The sequence below is a fragment of the Piliocolobus tephrosceles genome, chromosome 1 (genome assembly GCF_002776525.5).
Source record: "Piliocolobus tephrosceles isolate RC106 chromosome 1, ASM277652v3, whole genome shotgun sequence".
Classification (NCBI taxonomy): domain Eukaryota; kingdom Metazoa; phylum Chordata; class Mammalia; order Primates; family Cercopithecidae; genus Piliocolobus; species Piliocolobus tephrosceles.
Genome location: NC_045434.1, coordinates 41,241,077 through 41,258,242, shown reverse-complemented (window position 1 = coordinate 41,258,242; position 17,166 = coordinate 41,241,077). Strand labels below are relative to the sequence as shown.

Here is a 17,166-nt window from a genome sequence, read left to right as displayed (position 1 = left end):
AAAAAAAAAAAAAAAAAAAAAAAAAAAGAAAATAAAAAAATTAAAAAGTTGTGCCTGAAAAATATATATTTAAATCTTATTTAATATAGTATAAAATTTGTTTGCCACCTCTACCTAATTCCTTGTTCCAGGGTAACCAAGGCAGAATGATATTATGTAACTAAGTGGCAGCTTTTCCCTCAAATAAATATCCTTTATCTATTGTCAAGAGGAAACTGCAGTTCCGAGGATGATTTGGATAGACCAGACTGCAGTGTCCATGCTACTTTTTGAATACTCAGTTAAAGGGTCCTAAATTCTTGGCTTCTGTAGGCTTTGGCTTAGGACATATGGCTATGCCATAGTCCTCTCCACAGCACATGGCCTCTTCCTGAACTGACAACGGTGAGTCCTTTACCAACCCTAGCTCACTGTTCTGACATCCCTGGCCCCAGTCTTCAAAACAGTACCACCCTGTTGCAACCAGTTTCTATCATCATTCTGTGTTGTACAAAGTTTTATTATCTATTTTATTTTTTAGAGATGGAAGTCTTGCTATATTGCCCAGGCTGTCCTAGAACTCCATCCTTGGAGTTCTCCAAGGATGGTGATCTCCATCCTCGGCCTCCCAAGTAGCTTGGACCAGAGGCACCTGCCATTGCACCCAGTCTGGAGTTTAATTTTATTTTTCCCCCCAAATTAAGTAGTTGTCTATTTAGGTAATTTTATTTGAAAGGAGAATACTGTAATCCAGAAATGAATGAGCATTTCCTCATTTAACCTTCCAAAGAAAAGTTCAGCCTCCGACAAAGTATAAGGCAAGTAACGGAATTCAACTTATCTGTATACAAAAGGACTTTCAACCACGCTCTAGAAAATGTGCACACTTTCACTTAATGACCACTGATGATGGAAGTGAGAAGCAAGTGGCAATGGGAACTGCTGCTGCCTTGTCCAAATTAGCGAACCACCACCTGCTCTACTGCTCTGTATCACTGGAACAACTCCAGTTCCTCCAGAGACTATGAAAAGGAACTGCAGAAGCTATCAAGGTAGTATGGCACACTCCATCATGCTTGTGAAGAAAAGCAAAAGGAAACACCATGCTGACACCCTCTCGTCCTGGGTAGAACGACTGTCTCCCTCCCTGTTCTTGGCAGAGACTTATCCCAACGCCTTGGCTTATCTGTTTACGTATCTGTCTCTTCTTACTACAGGCTACTTTAAATGCTTCGACCTAATAAAATGCAAACCCCTAAAGATGGTGTTCATGTCTTATCCATCTTTGTATATAGTAGGTAATGTGACAGGCACTCAATACAGGTTTGCTGGAAGAATGAACGAAAGAGCATTTGTCCTCCTTTACTTGTGTGCTACACGGTTCAGCAATGTTACTCCCACTCAGAATGAAGCTAGGCACAGAAAGGGCAGAATGACCTTTGGAGCTGACGCACAACAATGGAGGACCATCAAAGGGAAGGAGTGGTGCTTTCACTTGACTAAAATTGCGATTGTGGCTCCATGGGAGAAAAAGAGAGCAAGAAACAGCAGTCACCCCAGTGCATGGGCACCATCACTTTTAAGCTGAGTTATAAGAACCTCAGGGTGTTTTTTAAAAAACAGGTTTTAAGTTATTTCAAGGAGAAAAAGAGCTTAACATGCATCATTTTACTCTAAATATCTTTGATATGTTTTCACCATAAGACTTTTAGGTTGTCATGCTAATAAATACCAAGTATTATTCTCTTATAATACTCATAGCATCATGTAAGAACTTCTCTAAAACGCACAGCAGCCTGGAGTAGTCAAATTCATGGAGACAGAAAGTAGAATGGTGCTTGCCAGTGACCGGGGGCAGGGAGGAAGGAGGAGTTAGTGTTTAAATCGGTACAAAGTTTAAGTTTTGCAAGATGAAAAAAGTCCTGGAGATGAATGGTGGTGATGGTTGCACAACAATGTGAATGTACTTAATGCCACTGAATTATATTCTCAAAAATGATTAAGATGATACATTTTATGTTATGTATGTTTTACCACAGTTTTTTTTTTTTTGTGTATGTGGTAAAAGGAAAGTCACTGTCAAATGCGAACAGATAGGAGAATGCCTGGGCTCTAGCCTCAAGGGAATCACTTCAAACTTTAGGCTAGAGAGAGGTTTTTAAATGATGAACATGGAATGGGAGGTATGCAGGAGTGTGCTGGGTACAAGGTCTGGGTGTCTTGTTCTGCTGGCTGTCTTCAGTCATGGTGCACCTGGACTGCAGCTGAGTGTCATCTCAACAATGGCTGGGTTGTGGATTAACTGCCTTGAGGCCATCTCTAGAATTTCACAGCTCAGTCTTCATGCCTGGTTGTCTCAAGATTAGCCCCTGGAACTTTCGGTGTGGTTCATTCCTTGTGGTTTCATCTTGGGGCATGTAGGAAACAAAAGCTAGTGTGCGGAGGGCCTTGAAGTTTCAAATGGCTTGAACTTCCTTGTAATGCAGTTCAGCACGGGCTGGGTTCACCATAGCAACAATTGACTGTCCATCTTCCTTTGACTTTAGTAGCCTGGAAAAATCTCTGCTTGACCAGTATGAAACTCAAAGCTGGTGATGCCATTGTAGGCTGTAGTCTGCCTGGCATCCTCCACTGCCTGCCCCACCAACAAAATCCCAAGGACCTGCAACGTGCTGAGCCAGAGGGAGGCTGATCACACCAGTTCCACAGCAGATGGCAAGAAGGATGGTGATAAGAGTTCACTCCACTCAGCTTCCCTCCAATCCAGCACAGCATCTCTGCACCAGCAGTGTTAATCTGGAAAAAGGCATCTGGAGAGACGCAGACCTTCAAGCCCAGGAGATCTTTAAAGATATGAGATTCCCCAAACAAGAGCTAGTAGGCGGACTGATGATGGTTGAAAACGGGTCATGGTGCTTTCCTGGAAGTCAGTTGAGGTCAAGTCATAGACTGTTCCAGGACCTTTCATGAAAAATTTCTTTACAGTCTCTTCCTGAACATGGAGCTCCCCTGGACTTAATTCCTGGGGGGGGATGGAATGTGATGACAGCCATTGTGTGCCTTATGCTATTGGTGCGGACTGTGAGCTCACACCAGTATCGACCTTCATGAAGCAGAAGGCAGGGCTCTGTTGGAAGGAATACTTCATCGTACTGTGCCACCTGATTGTGTTTCTAAGGGATGTTTTTCAGATGGGTAGACGGTACACAGACGATGTTCCCATCTTTTCAGGTTCCCAGGTCATATCCCACAGTCTTTGGATTGCCATCTGGACCTTGATTCACAGAGAAGGTGGACTTATTTCTGTAGCCACTGATGACAGGAGATGGTATAGTAGGATGGAGAAGACAAGCAGCCCCTCAGATTTAGGTGCAGCTGTTGTCACATTGACTCTATCAAGCATTTGAATGTGAGACTCTAGTCTTTGTAAATTTTCACCTTGAGCCATTCATAGTTCAGCCTCCAGCGCAGCATCACAACACCGGCCAGCCTTTCCTGCCAGGAATCATCTAGTAGTCCCAGATGACTTGGTTTCTTCTGACGTTTTTGTCCTTTTTGATACTTCTTGGCTACCACATGGGTGAAATTTCCCTTACATACTATGCCCTAAAAGAGCTGTGACCAACCTGGTGCTTTTACGGCACACCAGGGAAGCAGTCTTGGTTTGGAGAGGAAACCCACCCTGGAGAGGAAGCACGTGAGGCTGTGTGTTAGGACTCTTCTCTTAATGCCTGCCATCTAAAGACACACTGAAATCCACCTCTCAGGGTTGAGGTGAGAACAACAAGCTCATATATATGGCGCGCTCTGGACTGTGCTGATGCTTGACATGTGTCACTACCCTTCCTTAGGCTCTGATTTGAAGTGTGTCACTTGGTTTCGTCATGCCTTAATGTCTCCAACCTGCAAAATCGAGGCAGCAAACCAAAAGGGCAGTAGATGACCCCGTTTACTGTGGCAGGGAGTCATTTCCTGTTGAGTAGGGCACCTCTACTACCCCCCTGGCACACGCAGCCAACAGGGGGGCAGGCATGGCAGAACGTGGGGCTCCTCCCAGTGCCAGTGTAGCAGCTGGCCTGGGCACCTCAACTGCTCTCAGGGAGTACCCTTCCCTACTTGGCTGGGGGATCTTCTCTTGAGACCTTCCTCAAAAGCATTTATAACCCTAATCCGCAATTTTAAACAATGTACAACAAAAGTTGGAAGGAGTTCTAACCCCCAGCTTCCCCTAAGCTTCCCCTCCCCTTTTAATGTATTATCTCTTTCATTCCATCTATTAAATGTCCTCTCCTTATTTTTATACACTCCAAAATCAACATTAAACAGAAAATTTACACACACAGATTGGTTAAAATATTTACCTGTAGATTTATAAATAGTCTGCAGTCCCAAGGACAATTGGCCACATAATCTATTGAACAACAGTGATCTGTGTAGGTTTGGACACAATGGAAAACTACGGATCCTGTAAAGGTTTAACATGCAGGACTTCAATAACGTGTAATTTCACACAAGCAAGGCCTTTTACGTGCCTGTGGACTTTGAGAATTCAGAGCAAACCAACTTTGTGAGAGAAATACGGTACTTGGCTTGTTTATAACTCCAATGCCAATCCACTCTACAGGGGGACACCCCACTTAATTTTCCAGTTGGAGGTAATAAAGTCATACTACAAACTGAAAGCAACCATAGGAACTGGAATGAATGTGATGACCTTTCTGGAGAAGCACCAGAGTTCAGAAAAGAGGTGCATGGTGAGGTCTAGAGAACCAGGGCTCTGCCACTTAATGTTTGTAAAGTTTGTGAGTAACTTAACCTCTTAGAGCCTTAGTTTCTTAATCTGCAGACCGAAGATAACAGAATCTCTCTCACAAAACACTATTATTATATCAAATGAGATTAAGTAAGATAGTGCAAGCACCTGAAACATGGTGGATATTCAATAATTCTCAGATACTATTAATTATCCTCATGAATAACATCAGAATATAATATTATTCTGTTCTGAAAAATAACCAGGTCAACCTCAGCGTCTTGTCCTGAAATACTTTTTTGTTCTAATATCATGAGGTTTGAGAGCAAGGATGGCACTTTTAAGGGTAGTCTAGTCTAGCCCTTCATTTTACGTTAGTGGTAACTAATGTCTAGAGAGAGTAAAAGACTTGATGAAGGTCATACTGTTAGTGGCATAATTAAAGCCTATTCTTTGATCCAGGTCTCCTTCCTTTTTCTACTGTGGAACTTCTGTAGGCAGCAGAATGAAAACAGGTGAATTTTCAAACTTCACCTTCTAATTCTGGACTGTGTGCCATGTCAGCAGCAGGTGAAACATGGCAGAGGTGACTCGCTGTGTCCTGTGATGGCTGAAATTAGAAAAGACTCTAGCTAAGGTTTCCAGAGATCCCTAGTGCTAGCAATTCCTGAGCCGCTGGTTCATTCTACATATAACTGGCTTTCTTGGGTTTGCTAAGAAACCCAACTCTTCACTCTCTCAGCTTTCCAATTTAGAGAACGTTATAGTATTATTGTCTCCTGTTCTCTTAGCCTTAGAGAATTATTATTATTAGGCCAGGTGTGGTGGCTCACACCTGTGATCCCAGCACTTTGGGAGGCTGAGGCCAGATCACTTGAGGTCAGGAGTTCAAGACCAGCCTGGCCAATATGGTGAAACCTGGTCTCTAATAAAAATACAAAAATTAGCCAGGTGTGGTGGTGCGTTCCTGTAGTCTCAGCTCCTCGGGAGGCTAAGGCAGGAGATCACTTGAACCTGGGAGGAGCAGGTTACAGTGAGCTGAGATCACGCCACTGCTCTCCAGCCTGGGTGGCAGAGCAAGACTCTGTCTCAATAAATAAATAAATAAATAAATATTATTATTATTCTGTAAGACCAACAGCTGTGTTCTATCTCTTCCACCTAGTCCAGTCTAGGCACTTTGCATATATATTCTAACTCTAGAGTAGTAAGCAGTAGTTGCTATTATTACTTCTAGTTAGAAATGAGGAAACCAAGTTTCAGCAATTTGCCCAAGGTCTCTCAGAGGGTTTGAATTCCGGTATCTCCAGTGTCAGAGCCCAGGTTGTAGATCCTGACCTCATTCAAGCATCCATGGTGAAATAATGCTAACAATGACTGTTGATCACCTCTGATAATTTACTTTGTGCACACTAACCACAACAGCCTTATAACACAAGTACTATTACCATTTCTCAATTTTATAGAGGAGGAAACGAAGTCACAGAATGGTTAAACTGCTCAGGATCCCAAACCCTTAAGACTGTGTTCCTAAAATTCACGAAAGACAGTTAAATATTCTCCATCCACCTTGTGGATTTCCACAATCTTCTTTAAGAACTTCCCCCAACCTTGTATTTTCTTTCCTAGATGGCTTGTTCCAAAAGAAAACAAAAATCTCCCTGAACCAGCCAACCAAAGCAAAGACAATGGATAGAGGATAGCTAGAGTTCAAGTAAAATCATTTTGAAAATATTTTCACAAGAAATCATTTTGCTAGATTACACTATTCTGTGCTTATAATTACCTTCAGACATTCAATTCAGGAATAATGTCAAGAAGGTGCCCATGTAACCAGACATGTAAAAAATGACACCGGGAATTTGCTTTCTAGTCTGACAGCCTGAAATTATGTATGCTAGGGGGTGCTGTTGAACAATTTTAAGGTTTTTGTCCATCTGGCACTTTTAGAGTTGCATGTGGTAGTGCTTTGGGGTAGGGTGAGCTTGTAATTTTTAATTAAAACCTATTTAACCTCAGCTTGGTAACTTTTAACCAACACAATATTTTGCTGCAGAAGACATTTTAAAATAAGTTGTATTCATTACATGTGCAGTTAATTTTTATTCATGCAGAAGCATTTATCACGCATTGTTTTTTCTCCCGTCACATTTAAGAACGTGATTAAAAGATAACACAATGTAGATGTTAAACCTAAAGAAAGTGGCAGTGTCTCTGGAGCATTATTGATGATGGTAAGATGTGCGTCTCATAGTAGTTAACAGAATCTCTAATATACAGGAAGCAAAGAACCAAAACCTTCGCAATCAGGGAATCTTAGCTCTAACTCTCTTGCTCCACAATTCAGCTAAATGACATAAGTACTTGTTAATAAATCATGATGCAGAAAATACACAGGACTAGGAAGGTTAGAAAGCAGAGTACCGCTTATGCTGAACTGACACAATTTTGGTCACGTAGGCTCAGTCAAAAATAGAAAATGTGATGTAGTTAAACATAAAAGGTCATACAATATGCAGAACTACCCCAAAGTCTATATAATTAGGAATTAAGCACATGTACAAATATACATCCTTCTCTGAACTTTCATTAGTGGTCTACAAAATTATTTGTTGTTGAACAGTGCCACAGCTACACAAAATAATTTTAGTAGTAAATGCTTAAATTTTTTGAATGAATAAAGATGATTACGTCCAGCACTTAAAAGTTTGCAACACTTTTAATACTTGCTTCTTAAAAGAAAATGAAGGAGAATCATTTGTGTGTGCTGAAAGGCGCTGTGTAGACAAATGACAACTTACCAAGATATCACTATGTTGCCTTAATTATTCCCTCGCTGCTTCATACATCGCTTCTCCCATATGGGGTGAATGACTCGAAGTAGGAGGCAATGTCTTTACATGCTGCCCAGATATTTTATGCAGCTGCTAGGGCTGTGCTAGGCAAAAGGAACTCAGTGAACACTTGTTGACTGATAAACTGTGCAGATGAAAATGTGAGTTGTTCCTATGTAGTTTATCCAAGTTTATGGGAACATTCCTGTGGTACAGGGAGAGCTACTGCTATATAACTACTGTTTAAAAGATGGAGTGAACAACCTAACACCATTTGTTATAATTACTCTTTGAAAATTACTAAATCAAATATAATTTTTTTCTTTCCATTCTCGGGTCTAGGATAATTGTTGCTTGTGATTAGAAGATCTGACAGCTGCTGGAACCCTGGGGCAAAGGGGTTTTCCTGCTTTCCATGAAAATACGTGAGTTACTCCATGTACTATTTTCTAAAACCATTTAGTTTGTTCTTGAAAATAGCTTACAGCAGCATCCACAACACATAGGTCCTTTTGCAGTTGGCAACATTGAAACTACTATTCTGGTACATGGGCTAAAAAAAGAAAACCTAAAAAAGGCCTTTTGGTGGGTGAAAAATGATCTTAGATTATTTAAAGAAAGAAAGAAAACTGGGGGTGGGGGGAAGGGCCCAAAGGAACACGTTTTAAAAAACCCCACTTTGGGAGGCCAAGGCGAGCGGATCACGAGGTCAGGAGTTCGAGACCAGGTTGGCTAAAAGACCAGCCTGGCCAACATGGTGAAACCCCGTCTCTACGAAAAATACAAAAATTAGCCAGGCGTGGTGGTGGGTGCTTGTAATCCCAGCTACTTGGGAGGCTGAGGCAGGAGAATTGCTTGAACCCGGGAGGCAGAGTTTGCGGTAAGCTGAGATCACGCCATCGCACTCCAGCCTAGGCAACAAAGCAACACTCTGACTCAAAGCAAACAAGCATACAACCCTAGAAACATATCTGTTCAACAGACAAAGTCAGACTTTTGGAATCAAAAGTTACTTTTCAGGGAGCAACTTTAAAAGATTTAGGAGAGAAAGCACTTTGAGAGGTACTGGGGCTAAGGCACATGATCTGATTATGTCCTTTGATTCAAATCTACTGATCCTAAAATGCCAGATTTTGGCTTCATCTCACCACTGACAGTACCCTGTCATCCAGATAAAGTCTACTTGGATTATACCAGCCCAGGGGCCTATCGCCCTGCTCAAGGTGGTTTGGCAAAGTTCAGTAGGTATCCTTCCCCCGCTCCACCCTGAAGCCTTAAAATTAGGAGGAGGAGGGAGCTGTACATCAGAGTGTCTTTGAGGAGGGCAGTGGGTTGGGTGAGAGAACCAGCTCTGCAACACATTAAAATGCGTTTTTGCTGTGGCACTGGCAGGCTTAGGCTGGGCTAGGCAAACCCACTGCTCTGCAATTTATTCTAAATATGGTAAATGCCCTTGTCAAGATGATCTTGCTAAAACTGGATTATTCCACAAAGGCTGGAAATATACCTTTACTTAGCAAAGGATTTCTTATAGAGAACACAACAGCATTGTAAACAAGAGTCTTAACAGAATTAAGAAAATAAATCTTTCAAGAGGCCTTAAGTATATCAGAGAGCATCATTTACATATAGATAATTGGTGTACTAATTAAAAATAATTCCTATTGATTCATTAAAACAGGCAATTTCAGAGCTGCCATTAGTCACCATCTCATTAATCCATGATCAAAGAATCATTCAAGGTAAAGTGAAGAATTAATTTCATAGGGGCATCTTTGCCAGGGACAGACACCTTTCAGAGGTGGTAAGCTGGGGATCATGCCTGTCACGTTGGAGGATTCTGGAGAGCCTGTTCTTGGGGCCTCCAGACTTGCTGGTCTGGAGTGTTTGTGGTCAATGGCTGGGAGGAAGCTGATCGTCTCCCCACACTCCACTCGAGGTGTTTCTTTACCTGCAGAAAAGGTTCCTAACAATGATTCTTTTAGCTAATTAGGTTTTACAGGAAAGGGGTAGGGGGAGGATATTGTAATATTTGAAATGAAAAGTTTGAATTTTCTTAAAAATATTCTAATTTGCCTTTTCTTCTGGCTCATATGAACCAGTGCAGTTTTGCTGTCATTGAAATTACTAGAAATTTGGAGTTGACACACATCATCTTATTCATTCTAGTGGGTTACTGTAAATGGTTTTTAATCTCTAGATTTGTAAAGATCTTACGGGGCCTTTTCTTTGGTTTCCAGAAGTTCCAAACCTGAATTACTCTCCAAAGTCATCTAATATCTATTATGTACTAATGTGACAGGCACATTGCTATTATGTCTTGGGCAAACATAACCTTTTTTTAATCTTCTCAACTAAAAATGTGACTAATCATAATTGTTTAATGCACGTCTATTCTGTACCACAAATGTTATATGAATTCTTGCTAATCCCTTAAATAACCTGGCATGTTACTGATCGCTTGCTACATGTATCAGGCCATTCTTGCATTGCTATAGAGAAACCCGAGGGCTGGGCACGGTGGCTCACGCCTGTAATCCCAGCACTTTGGGAGGTCAAGGTGGGATGACTGCTTGAGCTCAGGAGTCTGAGACCAGCCTGAGGAACATAGTAAGACCCTGTGTCTACAAAAACAAAAATACAAAAATTAGCCAGCAATGGTGGCTCACGCCTGTCATCCTAGCACTTTGGAAGGCTGAGGCGGTGGATAACTTGAGCTCAGGAGTTAGAGACCAGCCTAGGCAACATGATGAAATCTCATCTTTATAAGAATTACAAAAATTTGCTGGGCATGGTGGCATGTGCCTATAGTCCCAGCTACTCAGGAGGCTGAGACAGGAGAATCACTTAAGCTTAGGTTGTAGTGAACCATGATTGTGCCACTGCACTTTAGTTTGGGTGACAGAACATGTGAAAGAAAAGAAAGAAAGGAAGGCAGGGAAGGAGTGAGGAAGAGAAGGAGGGAGGGAGGAAGGAAGGAAGGAAGGAAGGAAGGAAAAGAAAGAGAGAGAAAAAGAAAGAAAAGAGAGAGAAAGAAAGAGAGAGAGAGAAAGGACCTGCCACTAGGTAATTTATTAAAAAAGGGGTTTAATAGGCTCATGGTTCTTCAGGCTGTACAGGAAGCACAGCTGCATCTCCTTCTGGGGAGGCCTCAGGGAGCTTTTACTCATGGCAGAAGGTGAGGCGGGAATAGGCATTTCACATGGTGAAAGCAGGAGCAGGAGAGAGAGTAGGGGTGGGAGGAGGTGCCACACAATTTTAAGTGACCAGATATTGCAATAACTCACTACCGCAAAGGTAGCACCAAGCCATGACGGATCCTCCCCCATGATCCAAACACTTCCTACCAGGCCTGACCTCCAGCACTGGAGATTACAATTCAACATTAGATTTGGGTGGGGACACATATCCAAACTATATCACGACAGCAAGTACATACTAGGGATGGACTCCCTATCCACATTTTACAGTCAAGGAAACTCAAGCTCAGAAATTATCAAGCAACTTAATTTTCATGTTCACAGGACTAGGTATTGGCAAATTCTTGTCACTCTGACTCAGGTCTATCCACTTTCTTCTACTCCACAATCCTGCCTACAGGGCCAGTATTACCAACTAGCAGGGACTGAGTATGTGGCTCTTGCCAGGCATTGTCCAAATGGTTTTGCACGTATCAACTGATTTATCACTTACAACAATTCTATGAGTAAATACTATTAGTATTACTAGTGCCATTATTGCTATTGCTACTATTACTATTATTATCACTATTTCAGAGAAAGAAACAGAGAGCTTAAGAAGCTAGCCCAAGTTTACTCGAAGGATCCCAGATGGCCAGCAACCAAGGTGGGCAGCCTGGTGACCCGAGAGTTCCCTCTCTCATCAGGAGTGGCCATCTGCAGCCAAAGGACTCTATGTCTGGGATGCTGGAAAAGGGAGTCTATATTGGGTAGATGGCTGCATTTGACCTCCAAACTTCTTTCTAAAGATTCCTAGATGCTTACAACCTAATGTTTTATGTACATTTTGACTTTGGAATTCCTGGCATATCAGATAGGTGTGCTTTAAAAAATCCTAGCAACTACTCTAGAAAATTTTTTTAAAAAGCACGATTTTTCACCTTGTCAAGATCAAGTGTTCTGAAAGCATTAGCAGTCATTACACAAGTCAGGGCCATAGAAATCATGAATAATTTACTGATGAACATTAAGATTTTATATTCTGTGACATACATGGTAGAAGTTTATTGGTGAGTTTTGAAGGAGATGTGAAGAGGCTGCTTGTGGGAAAGGGAAACAGAAAGCTAAGGTGACTTCTACTGTACTGGCTGCTAATGAATTAATAAGAAGTGGTGAGTAAGAGGAGACAGAAAATCAGCTGGAGAAACTCAGCCTGTAGAGAGCCACCTTTACCATGTCAAAAACCAAAACGGTAAAGCAGGATATAAATGAGACTTTGCATACAAACATGTTCCTGAATTCATACAAAAGACAGGGGTTTATTGTAATGAAACCCATTAAGGACAACTGCATATGCCGGACAAGTTCCACAGGAACTCCCCACTTCACATCTGCAGAGCTGTGCCCAAATCACAGTGATTTTTATCTAGAATGAAGAGCTCCATTAGCTACACTATCCGGTAGTACGGTCAACCAGCTGGTGGTGGTATTTTATGTTAAAACAAAATAACTGAAAATAATACATAACCAAAGATCACCAAAATCAATCTAAGTACTTCCTAAATGGAAACTGAAACTTAAAGGGGATGAGGTTTTAAATTGAACTTCTCACACAATTCGCAATTGCAAAAGTATGGAACCAGCCCAACTGCCCATCAATCAACAAGTGGATAAAGAAAATGTGGTATGTATATACCATGGAATACTACTCAGTCATAAAAAGGAATGAAATAATGGCATTCACATAAACCTGGATGGAACTGGAGACCATTATTCTAAGTGAAGTAACTCAAGAACAGAAAACTAAACATTGTACGTTCTCACTCGTAAGTGGGAGCTAAGCTATGAGGAGGCAAAGGCATGGGAATGATACAATGGACTTCGGGGATTCGGAGGAAAGGGTGGGAGTGGGGCGAGGGATAAAAGACTACACAATGGGTACAGTGTACACTGCTTGGGTGATGGGTGCACCAAAATCTCAGAAATCACCACTAAATAACTTACCCATGTAAGTTAACACCACCTGTTCCCCCCAAACCTATTGAAATTTAAAAAAACATAAATTGAGCTTCTCAGGCTAACTAAACACTACAAGAACAATAATGGCACAGTTCATGATCCCCACACTGACATTCAAGAGAGTCAGGAGGCTAAGACATATACGTGGAAAATTCCATCTGATAGTGCAAAGGTGGGAGCAGGGAGCAGCTCACATGCATGTGAAGAATCAGCAATAATTCATGAGTTGATGGAACGTTTGTCAATGAGGAGAAACTACATATTGTTTGGAGCAAGATAAAAATGAATATAAAAAAAACCAGCCATTTTGGGAACAGAGTGGGAGGGGAAATGACATAAAGGTTAGTTAAGTCTTGTGATGCTCAGGCCGCTTTTATCAGAGTGATTCAGTTGGACAAAAAATAGAAATGGGTTTTCTAAGCCAAGACAGTCTTCCATTCATCTTTTCCTTTCTAAAATAATCCTTAACAATAAGGATCAAATTTTCAAAAAGTGAGTGTGGCTCATGTGTTTTTCCCTAGGCTTGGTCATATGATACAGATATCACCTTTCCACTCTTTAGAAGTCTGATTCTGTTTCCCCTTCCTTCATTCTTCCTCAACATGCGGAACAATTCCAAAATAAAACACAGTAGCTTTAAGATTTTCCATTTAAAATCATGATTTGACCACACAAATCTGAAAAACTAATGGGCAGTGGTCACAATGGTGGCCAAGACGGTGGAGGGTTCCTTCCTTCCTGTTTTGTTTTTAAATAATCAGGGGACTGTCCTCTGATTCCCGTTCTTTGGCTTGGACTGGCCTCTGGCAGAGGCTCCTGTTCTCCTCTGCCTGGGTCCGTGACAGTCACCAGCCTTCTGGAACAGAACTTCCTTCACCAGCAGAGGCTCTCTGATTCTTTTTGCTCTGGAAGCAAGAATGGGTTTTTGAATATGCTTTGATAATATGCAAGGAGTATACCTGGTATGAGGGCATGCCAGCAGGAACTGCAGGTTCCTTTTCTAAAACTGGGAGCCTGACTCAATCCCCTGCTACTGACCCACCCCACCGTGTTATCCAACAAGTACCTGTATCAGCTTATTTGGCCAAGAAGCCAAATAAAACCCTGTGAGAATCCATACTGTGGTGAACACTGTGGATGCCTCTCAGTGTATGTGTGTGTGTTTGGGGTCAGGGGGTGAGGGAGAAGAGAGAGCAATTACCCATTAGGACATTTCTTACAGATAGTTCTAGAGTACAGTTCAGGACAAAGAGGAAGGGAAGTGGTAAAGCTTTATCTCCCTCTAGCAGGAGTCCTAGCCTGTGGCTACAGTGAGATCCCCTCAGGGGTCCCTTGTGTCCAGATGGCCTGGAGGGCCAGTGGGCTGATCCTCGCAGAGGTAATTGGCATGAGGCACCACATTGTGCCAGGGAAATTATTTTTCCTGCCAGAAGCTTGTTTGGCTAAGTCAGAAGAATGCCTCCATGTTGGAGGGGAGCCTTCCTCACTCGGAACTTCTGATTTAGTTAACCCTCCCACCTCCAGTCCTCCTTCCCCCAACTCCTTGCCCCGCTCCTGAGAGTAAAGCCAGAAAGTGAGTTTCACCAAAAGAAAAAACCTGGGGGCACAAGGCTGCTCTGGCCCAAGAGTCTGGGTAAAGAAGGTAACAGGTGTTAGTGCATGCATGTGACTGTGTGTGTGTGTGTGTGTGTGAGGGTGTGTGTGGAGTGTGTGCTATTCCCACATCATAGCACAGTTTCACAGAAGAGTGGACTTCGGTGAAGATCCTTCCATGACAGAATCAGCAGCATCTGGCTGTGAACATACATCAGTGCCCTTAGCTTAGGATCTGAGGGGCTGCCTCAGTGCAGACACTGACAGCAGCTCACAGGGGCCTCTGCCTACCACCAATGGTTTCTTGGGTGTCAGAGGTCCGGCAGAAGATGCCAGTCCCTGAGATTTCCCAGGAATAACTTAGGGACCTCAAAATGGAGGGGAGATGTCTGGTTCCAAACGGCTGATAAGAGGCAGAAAACTGATTTGTTTATTCATTCATTCCATATAAATGAAAATGAGGGCTAGTTATAGGCCAGACATCGTTCTAGGTGCTGAGCAGGAAAAATGGCAAAAAACTTACGCCCTGACAAAGCTGCCATTCCAGTGAAGGCAAAGGGAAATGAGAAATGAGCAAAAACATACCTAATATCAAGTCAGCTGGTGACAAGTATGAAGAGGAAATTACAACAGAATAATAGAGACTGGGGGCTGACAGGGACCACTCTAGCCAGCCAGATAAAGGGCTGTCTCTGGAATCAGAGAAATGTGTATGTTCTTGTTACACACATGCGCGCACACTTTTGAACTATAGAGTAAACAACAGAAAGCCTAAATTTTTACTTCTATTTTCAAGAATCTTCCAACCATCACCATCAAATTAAAAGAACCCTATCATATGCCAATAAGTTATAACGAATTTTTAAGAGACTGTCCCTCATTTTTATTTACTTAGATTTTATTCTATAAATTAGAACACAAATGACAGATCATAAAGTTTACAAACATTTGTTACATGGATTTCCTTGAATTCATGTTTGTTTTATTCACTGAATGAATGAATGAATGAGGCACTATAAGCCAGTTAAAAGATGAGGTTAAAACCATCACTTACTTTTTTAAAGGCACTAAAATACATCAATTGTATTGTTTGGATATACAAACATTTATTTGCTACTGAAAATTGAAATAACACATGAAAATTTTATTGTAATTCATATTTTTGAAAACCAAAATATCCAATCAATTACTATGCTCTAGCCAAACCACCCAATGGTTTCTTTACCTTCTTTCTCCATACCTTACTTTGCTTGAAATTCTGGACATTGGGTTTCATCTCACTGATTTAAGGCTTCTAAAACACAGGGAAATGTCTGAGACCTACTGGTGCTTCCTTGGGTCATATCAAAAAAGTAGAACTAAAGTATTATTGAAGTCACTCAAATACATTCAAACTATATAGATCCCTTATAAATTACTGGTATCAAGGCAGGAAGGAAAAGACACAAGAAGAAAAAGACATCACAGAACTCATTATAGGTTATCAAAATTATTGGTATACAGTCTGTCTCAGAATAAAGTAGCTTTCTCAACCTGCTGCATAAAATTACCAGCAAGAAAGGAAGGTAGAGGAATAAGGTTTATGACTGAATTGGCCCTGTGTCATAATTCTCCATTGTGGCATTGTCAGAAGGATCCCATTAATGCAGAAACTGCAGCTACATTGGAATGGTTCACGTCTTGATTTATTCTTAATTCCCTTAAGCCTAGTGTCTGTTAATTCTCTTTCAAGCTGAGAAAATCAGTTGAGCAAGATGTAACCGAGTTTTACCATCTTTTCTTTCTGAACGAATAACAACAATGACCTTGTTCCTCTCCTCCTGTGAGGCACGCCATCTCTGGTGTCCTGGAAGATCTTTTCTCTTCTACCCTGCCCTTGGGATAGATCTTCTGGTAGAGGGGAAAGGGATTTAGTACCACGGCTGAGAGTCAAGTTATGCTTTGTGATGAGTCCATTGGTGATCTAGCTACAGCTCTAAGCTGCTCCTGGATCTTTGGGTCTCAGCAGAACATGATGCTGGACTCACAGATTGCTACAAGGTAGCCTGGAATAAAGTCTATAGCCCAGAAAGAGCCTGAAAACCTGAATTCCAACAAACGGTGCCCAAAGGGCCAACCCATTACTCATTAAGTTGACTTCTAAGCCTTTCTGTAAAACAGGAATAAGAACCTTAACCACCAGATTGTAAAGATAAGGTAAGACAGTCCATTCAGCATGTATGGCACAGAGCCAGGAAAAACAGTAAGTAGGTACTCACTTCTGTAGGTTTAAAAAAAAAAAAAAAAGAATGAAACTTATGTGAATTCTAAATTAGTTTAAAAAATCATTTAAAAACAACCTATGAAATAACCTCTTTGCCTAGGATTATTAATGGAAATCCAGCAGATATTCTCAAGAAAAAAATGGAAGTAGTTTTTTTCCCCCTTGGACTTATGAATAAACAGTGTTAGAACTAAATTTTAGTTTTTCCTATTCTAAAATCAAAAAAAAATACACCGTCCCTCATCCTCATATCTGTGACAAGTCGTACCCAGATTGTGTTAAGAATCGAAAAGCCATCCTCATTAGACTTGAGGGCCCTTTAGACATGCACAATGGACATTTATTGAGCACCTATTATGACCACCAGGAGTAGACCAAGAGTTTTAGATGGACTCTCTAACTGAGTCCTTCTTAACCAATATGCCAGGATTCATGGAAATAACTTCATTCTTGAGCAGACATGTCTTTTTCCAGGTCAAATGACAAAAATGTATATTTTGCTTGGTATGAATACCAAATACGTTGTCGCTGTTGTTTTTCTTATAA

The 17,166-nt window shown here is 41.4% G+C and overlaps 1 protein-coding gene and 1 pseudogene across 1 annotated transcript in view; both read right to left on the bottom strand.

The window, feature by feature from the left end:
* Positions 1–3,717, bottom strand: part of LOC111536867 — a 5,205-nt pseudogene extending 1,488 nt beyond the window's left edge.
* Positions 1–17,166, bottom strand: part of C1H1orf21 (chromosome 1 C1orf21 homolog) — a 246,586-nt gene that overhangs the window by 59,688 nt on the left and 169,732 nt on the right. The gene's annotated exons all lie outside the window — the stretch shown is intronic.